Below are 9,072 nucleotides of genomic sequence, written 5' to 3' on the forward strand. Positions count from 1 at the left end.
TTTCCAGAAAGATTGGTTTGTGTCTGCTTCCTTAACTCCTCTAGGTCTAGTTAGCAATATTTTTCAAGCAAGTTGTAATTATTTACTGTCATTTTCTTCCACTGGGTTGTAAATTCCTGAAGAGGGAAGTTTGTATTTATTCATTGGTTCAGCAGTGTGTAATATGTCTTTTGCATGTAAGGTGCTCTCTTTATATATTTGCTGAATTAAGGAATGGAGATACAGGAAGGTAGAAGAGTAGACTGCATAGTGGATGTGTGTTCTCCTTAGGAGATGTACAAAATGATTCAAAGGCCATGGGAAGAAAATGTTAGCATATTTATGTGTTTGTTTCTTCCCTAACCATTTTCTTTTTTGTGTGTGTTTGTGATGGTTCATGCAATGTTCAGTAGTACAACTATATATTTATAATATGGTATGGCAGATTAAAGTTGGTTTCAAAGTTTTTGAAACTCCTCTCACTGAGAGATGGGAATCTGTATTGTCTCCCCTTGAATCTGTGCCAGCTCTGTGGCTACTTTGGCCAACAGAATATGGTGGAAGTGATGGTATGTCAGTGTCTGTGGCCAGTCCTTATGAGACTGGCAGCTTGCACTTCAGCTTTTAGAGAAGACTCATTCATGAAGTCTTGAGTCACATGATGGAGTGTGATGACCCTGCTGGGGAGACTATGTGGAAAGGGCCTCAGATCTCATGGACAGACAGAAGGACCCAGATGAACCCCAGATTCCAACTGTCCCCTACAAGGCACCAGGCATGTGACTGAAGTAGTCTTGAACCCCTCTCAGACCAGTCCGACTGAGTCATTAGGTGAATGCCACTGAGGGACCCTATCTAAGGAGAAGAGTCACCCTGCTGAGCCATTTCCGAATTCCAGCAGGGCCAACAAAATTGTGAGCCATAATAATATGGTGGTTGTTTGAAAGCACTAAATTTTGCAGTAGTTTGCTATGTAACAATGGATAACCAGCAAATAGAGGCTTTCTTTTTTAACCAAAAGTGGTATATGATCAAAAGTGTTTGGTGAATTGTTTAATGAAACAGAAGATTAATGTGGTCAACACATTTCAGAATGACTTAGTAGTTCTCAATTTTCTATTTACTACTAGGTTTAGTAAGTATAGACCTAGATGAGTAGTAAAGTAATCAATTGTAGAACCATTCTGGCTGCTATTTCTGGCACTGTTAATTGTTTAAAACTTTTCTGTTTTCAACATGTAAGTGCCTAGATGTTTTATAGATGTAACCAAAGAATGTTAGAAATTATTTCAAGTTTACTGGTTCTAATCCATTATACATGATTCCAAGGGTTTTGAAAACTTCCTTATAAGCAGGGCTGAGAAATGGAAAGAGGACAGGCTTTGAAGTTGGGCAGATCTAGCTTTCAAGTTAGGATCTATTGCCTTCAGGCTGTGTGATTTGATTAAGTTACTTAATCCCTCTGAGCCTCAGTTTCCTCCTGTGAAATAGGATAAATCTTAACTTGAAGGACTGTTGTGAGGCTTATTAAGTGGCCAGTAAGTTATATCTTCTAATATTATTTTGAAAATATTTCATTGACATGTTAAGATTTTAAAGCAAAGGGTTTAAATTCAGCAAATGGTAGAATATAATCAGCATAGAAGCATGGGTTATTACTATATTCTTATCTAAAACATTATTATTTTTGGTTTAGTGCTTAAACATATTTGAAACATAGCCATGAATATTTTTCAACCCAGACATCTGTTTCAAGTGGGAACGAGGTGGTTGAGAGAGTTTATTAGAGTGGCTTCTTATTTCAGGGCAACTTAAAACCACTTGCTCAGGAAAGTTATAATTTTAGTCAGACAAATGGTAAAAAAATGATTTTAAAAATTATGATCTTTTAAGTGTTTTCCAGGAAGGACTATTATCTATCAAATATTATACACTTGACAGCACTAAATGTGTGGTCACACCTCTGCGGAATCTCAGTATAATTGTGGATGATGAGAATAAATGTATTTTTCTGAGTGTTTACCCCTGCCAGGTAACAGTGATACAAAATTACCTATTTGTTCAAGCTGTAATATTAATTTAAGATCAATCTGTTGAATATCAGTATGAAGAAGAGCTGTAAGATGTTGCCCACCATAGGCCACTGTCCCTAAGTCAATCTATACAAGCCCATTATTTTTATTGTTATATTTATTATTGTGGTAAAAACACAAAATTGACCATAGCTGTGTTAGTTGTTGTGCAACTGATCTCTAGAACTTTTGCATCTTGCACAACTGAAACTCTATGCCCATTGAATAAAAACTTACCTTTTCCTCCCATCTTCCTCCCCTTAGCCTCTGGCAAACACCATTGTATTTTCTGCTTCTGAAAAAGCTTATTATTTTTCTAACCCAAGCCTTAATCCTCCGCTTACTTCCTTGAACTTATAGATGATACCTCTATTCACTCAGTTCTTCAACTCACATCTTTGAGATTTAGCTTTGGCTTCTACATTGACTTTATCATGCATGTCAAGTAACTCTGTCCAGTTACATGCTTTGAATAGCCTCATCATTTTGCTTTCCAGAGCAATGTTTTCTAGTCTGCCTACAGCTCTGCCTTCAGTGGCACAATGACCCAGATTTTCCAAATATTTTCCCAAGTTACCTTTGAAAACTTTCTATTTGGAGCTCTGGGCTACCAGCCACCCTCAGCTATAGTCTGAGGCTATTTCTTGTAGCCACACATCTACAGATAAATAGATCTCCCTAGCAGTTAGAGGTACTTAAGCCTAGCGGGAGGTTAAATATATGAAATCCTGCCAGACTATATGCTTGATGGAGAATAATATGGTCTCAGCACTATTTCAGGGTTTTCAATCATTTAAAATAGATGCTGGGTTTAATATAGTAGTCAATCTCCATCAAACATATTCAGAAAACCTTGAATCATTCAATTCAACAAACCACTGCTCATGTGGCACTCATAGCAATTTGAGTGATGAGAAAGCTTTAGAATGTCTTTGTTCCTACTGAGAACATTTCCCTTGAATGTTTGGAGGTTCACGAACTTGACCAAAATCATGCAGGGGCATATTGGGTGTCTGTGGTTATGTTGCTGATGATTTATGTTGCACTTTCATTTTATAGGCTTTTATACTTTTCATGATTCCTCATAAACTCTTCATGAAGTAAAGAATATGTATAGGAAGCTCTTTTCATAAAAGGCTTTTAAAATGGGGGCTTGTAGAGAATTAATATTTCTAGCCAATAGAGATAAGTCTTTTTTTTGAGGGGGCCCTTAGCTTCCTGAGCATTGTGTATAATCAAAATGCAGATCAAAATTCTCAGTAATTAATCACACAAGGCCAGGCATGGTGGCTCACACCTGTAATCCTAGCACTTTGGAAGGCCAAAGCAGGAGGATCACTTGAGACCAGGAGTTAGAGACAAGCCTGGGCAACACAGATAGATGCTGTATCTACAAAAGCAAAATGAAACAAAACAAAACAAAAAACAAAAACAAAACAGTGGCCTGGTATGATAGTGCACACCTGTAGCTCAAGATACTCAGGAGGTTGAGGTAGAAGAATTACCTGAACCTGGGAATTTGAGGCCGAAATGAGTCATAATTGCACCATCACAGCCCAGCCTGGGTGTCAGAGAGAGACCCTGTCTCCAATCATTCAATCAGTCAATCAATCAATCAATCAATCAGTCAGTCATTCAAGCAAACCACAGATATTTACTGGCTATCTAATGTGATGGTTTTTCTGACCAGGTTGCATAAGAAATACTTGGAACTGTGGAAATGTAGGTTCTCAGGCACTGTTCCTGCAGGTCCTTATTCATCAATTGACTGGGCTTAATAATGTGCTTTAAAATTCATTTTTTATTGTGGTAAAATATGCTTAACCATAAGGTTACCATTTTAACCAGTTGAATGAAGTACATTCATGTTGTTATGCAACCATCACCACTATCCCTCACCAGAACTGAATACGCTTTTATAAAACTCTTGGTAAATTTGAGGCAGGAATTGAAACAATATTTTGTGAAACATTGATATACTGTGAGTTTAGAGTTTTGCTAAGCATGATATGAAAAGCAAGATATGTGAAACATGATTCCTGGGTTCATGCAGTTTGACAGAGGAACAAAGAATAGTACATAGGGGATAATTAGGGAGTAAACCTAGACAGAAGAAGATTAAGGGATACGTATGTACATGCACAATATACAGATGGATGGGTGCTAGAAGTTAGACAATCACATAAATATGTTTGAAAAATAATAAATGCCATGGAGGGGTGGATCTGGTTGTTTGAAAAATAATAAATGCCATGGAGGGGTGGATCTGGTTGCAGAGAAGTATAGAATATTGCTAAGCATAAAGACAATGGTGGAATGGTTCCAGGCGAAGGAATTAATATGACCAGGAAAGAACCCTAAATCTGTTTCTTCAAAGATTGCATATTAACTGATACAAGTCAAAGTTTACACTTACATTAAAGGTATTTCTCATTTGAAGGTAAGGGATGAATTACACTTCACAAATATTTTAGCAAGGAGCCAAATAGATAAGTAATCATACTAGTGTTTGTGGTTTGAGTCACATTGTCACAGCAAAAATTCATAGATTGTTTCCAGTGAAGATTAACCAGATGAGAGTTATTAACTTGCTCTTCCTTATAGCTAAAACATTAAACAGAATTTCTTCTTTAATGGTTCAAAGTACCTGCACCTGGCGTTCTCAAGACTGCAGACCACAATTTAGAGTTTAAACCTCTAGATCTCCTCTAGGATGGGTAAGGGCCAGTTTCCTAGCACTGTGAAGCAGAGAAGGACCGAGGGTTCTCAAATACTGTTTTTCCCAGTAGTTCTTCCCACTCTCTTCCCCTTAACACTTCCAGGAATAGAGCTGTTTGAAAAATTTGTAGCATACGTCAGTTTGTTTATGCTTCCCATTACTAGTTTATGATTCAGATTTCACATTTTTGTTGCTCTTTGCTTCTCTGTCTTTACTGTGTTCTTCTGTGTTTCTAATCTTTTAAAAATCCTTTTGTTGTTGAGAGAGTGACTCAGAGTTGAGGACACTGCCATGGTTTGAATGTGTTGCCTCCAAAATTCAGGTGTTGCCAATGGGATAGGACTAAGAGCTGGGGCCCTTAAGAGGTGATTGGGCCATGGGGGCTCCTCCCTAGTGAATGGAATTTAGACCCTTATAAAAGAGCCTTCATCCAGCTTTCAGCCTGCTTGTCCTGCCATGTGAGGACTTGGCATTTCTATGTTTTGGAGCATGCAGCAATAAGATAAGATGCCATCTTGAAGGCAGAGCAAGCAGCTCTCTCCAGAAAACTGAACCTGCGGGCACCTTGGTCTTGTACTTCCCATACTCCAGAACTGTAAGACATTTTGTTTTTTAAAATAAATTACTCAATCTCAGGTATTTTGTTATAGCAGAACAAACTAAGATACTAATAAGACATGGCAACTAAATGCAATATAGTGTCCAGAATTGGATCCTGGGACAGAAAAACTACACTAGTAGAATAACTGGTGAAATCCAAACAATATGTAAGTTTATTTGGCCATATTGTACCAATGTTAATTTCTTAGTTTTGATAAATGTGATGGTTATGTAAGATATTATCATTAGAGGAAGTTGAGTGTAGGGTATACAGGAACTCTGTACCATCTTTGCAAATTTTCTGTAAATCTAAAATTATTTCAAAATAAGTTTATTTAAAAAATCACGGCCGGGTGTGGTGACTCACACCTGTAATCCCAGCACTTTGGGAGGCCGAGGTGGCTGGATCACCTGAAGTCAGGAGTTTAAGACCAGTCTGACCAAGATGGCACACCCTGTCTCTACTAAAAATACAAAAAAATTAGCCAGGCATGGTGGCAGTGCCAGTAGTCCTAGCTACTTGGGAGGCTGAGGCAGGAGAATTGCTTGAACCCAAGAGGCGCAGGTTGCAGTGAGCCAAGATCGCACCACTGCACTCCAACTCCAGCCTGGGTAGCAAGTGTGAAACTGTCTCAAAAAAAAGAATTTTTTTGCTGTAGTTTTGACTGGGTTCCAGTAAGGTAACAAAGATGCATGTGTTTAATCTCTCATTTTAGCCTAGAATTTAAAGTTCAGATATTAACCCCCTTTGTAAGATGAAAGTTTAAATCTGTTCAAAGTTGCATTCATTTGGTCTTGTGAGTTAAATATCAAAGGTTTTGGAGTTCTCTCTTGTTTCTCACTGATTGTCTTGTTGAACTGGTTGGAGACACCTGGGTGGAATTGGCATTCTTCTTACAGTTGCAGCCTAGAATGGGTGAAATTTCTTCAGGACTTCAGCATATGTATTAGTTCAGTGTTAAGTTTTTAAAACCAGGCTCTTTTAAAGCACACAAAGTAATAATGGTGCACATAAGGTTTTTACATCACTAGGCCCATAATTTAGAAAATAAGTCATTTCTAAGCCTCTAGACCAGTTTTCTCTGATGAAATTATTCTTACAATCCAGGTTACATTGCTACCAAAAATTATGCCAGTGAGATGGCAAATTTTACTTTTAGCTTTATTGAGATGCTGACCGGATGTCCATTTAATTTAAATTTAAAATAATTGCCCAGTAATTCTGGCTCTACCATGTTATGGGAAAAACCCACTTAGGCATATGGCCTTGTATCACAGACATGGTGTTTGAGTAAATTAAATTTTCAGTGGTGGTTGTCACAATTCCGTGATAGTATTTGAGAGCACTTTCCTTCTCCTTCAGCAAATTCAAAATAAAAATCTTCAAATTATAGAATGAGACCACAACTTCTCCTGCTGTCTTTCCCGGCTTTTCCCCATCTCCCCTTTTCCCTAGTTTATAAGACAGGAGAAGGGGGAGAAAGCAAAAAGTTGGAAAGAAACAGAAGTAAGATAAATAGCTAGACGACCTTGGCACCACCACCTGGCCCTGGTGGTGAAAATAATAATGATAATATTAACCTCTGACCAAAACTACTAGTGTTATCTGTAAATTCCAGACATTGTATGAGAAAGCACTGTAAAACTTTTTGTTCTGTTAGCTGATACATGTAGCCCCTTGTCACGTTTTCCACGCTTGCTTGATTTATCATGACCCTTTAACATGGATCCCTTAAAGTTGTAAGCCTTTAAAAAGTCCACGTATTTCTTCTTCAGGGAGCTCGATTCTTAAGATGCGAGTCTGCTGACACTCCCAGCCAAATAAAAAACCTCTGCAGCTCCTCCTGCTACATTTCTTGGTTCCCTGACCGGGTAGCGAGGTGATTAGCGGACGGTCGAGGCAGCCCCTTAGGCAGCTCATGCCTGCCCTTTAGGGCATCCCTGTGGGGGACTTTGGCCAGCTTGAGCGATGCAGATCCTGAGAGTGCTGCCTGGTAGGCTATTGCCCCGGTGGAACGCCTCGTCAGAGCAGTGCACAGCAGGCCCCCACGGAGGAGCAACACAGTGGCTGAAACCCGGGAAGGAATGGGCACTTTAAGTCCAGACATCTGAAACTTGGTAAGGCTAGTCTTTGGAATTTGCCCACTCCATTTGAGTGGAAGCGTGGCCTGATCACCCACGGCATGCCTGTACCGGCACTTTGGTTTTTGATTTTGACTTGACTTGAATTGTTTGATACTTTGGTTTTGGTTTTGACTTGGCTCGGATTTCTGGATACTCTGAGTTTGGTTTTGATTCTGGTTTGTAATAAACTGAAAAGGTGTGTGCGCACCCTTTTTACCTGTTCTTTGTTTTGTGGTGTGCGTGTGGTGTGAGCGTGGTGTTTTGTCTCAAAGGAAACATGGGTCAGACACAAAGTGAGCCCACTCCGCTAGGAACTATGTTGAAAAATTTTAAGAAGGGATTTAATGGAGACTATGGGGTTACTATGACACCAGGAAAACTTAGAACTTTGTGTGAAATAGATTGGCCAACATTGGAAGTGGGTTGGCCATCAGAAGGAAGCCTGGACAGGTCCCTTGTTTCTAAGGTATGGCACAAGGTAACTGGTAAGTTAGGACACTCAGACCAGTTCCCATACATAGACACTTGGTTACAGCTGGTGCTAGACCCCCCCCACAGTGGCTAAGAGGGCAAGCAGCAGCAGTGTTAGTAGCAAAGGGACAGATAGCCAAGGAAGGATCCCGCACTGAGGGAAATCAACTCCTGAAGTTCTGTTTGACCCAATATCAGAAGATCCATTGCAGGAGATGGCCCCAGTGATCCCAGTGGTGCCCTCCCCTTACCAGGGAGAGAGGCTCCCCACTCTTGAGCCCACAGAGCTTGAGCCTCCGCAAGATAAACATATCCCTAGGCCACTCAGAGTAGATAGGAGAGGAGGTGAAGCCTCAGGAGAAAGCTCTCCCTTGGCAGCTTGTTTGCAACCCAAAACTGGGGTACAAATGCCCCTGAGAGAGCAGCAGTATACTGGGATAGATGAGGATGGTCACATGGTGGAGAGGTGTGTTTTTGTGTACCAGCCCTTAACCTTTGCCGGCCTTCTCAACTGGAGAAACAATACCCCGTCCTATACTGAAAAGCCACAAGCTCTAATTGATTTGCTCCAAACTATTATCCAGACCCATAATCCCACTTGGGCTGATTGCTACCAGTTGCTCATGTTCCTCTTTAACACAGATGAAAGGCGGAGAGTGCTCTAAGCAGCAACTAAGTGGCTAGAGGAACATGTACCAGCTGATTACCAAAACCCCCAAAAGTATGTAAGGACTCAGTTACCAGGAACTGACCCCTGGTGGGACCCAAATGAAATAGAGGGTGTGCAAGGCTGAACTGATACAGGGAAGCTCTCCTGGAAGGATTAAAGAGGGGAGCCCAGAAGGCCACAAATATTAACAAGGTCTCTGAGGTCATTCAGGGAAAAGAAGAAAGTCCAGCACAATTCTACAAGAGACTGTGTGAGGCCTATCGTATGTATACTCCCTTTGATCCCAATAGCCCTGAAAATCAGCGCATGATTAACATGGCTTTAGTTAGTCAAAGAGCAGAAGACATTAGAAGAAAACTGCAGAAACAGGCTGGGTTTGCAGGGATGAATACATCACAGTTATTAAAAATAGCTAACCAGGTGTTTCTAAACAGGGA

The sequence above is a fragment of the Colobus angolensis genome, unplaced genomic scaffold, assembly GCF_000951035.1.
Source record: "Colobus angolensis palliatus isolate OR3802 unplaced genomic scaffold, Cang.pa_1.0 Scaffold312, whole genome shotgun sequence".
Taxonomy (NCBI): Eukaryota; Metazoa; Chordata; class Mammalia; order Primates; family Cercopithecidae; genus Colobus; species Colobus angolensis.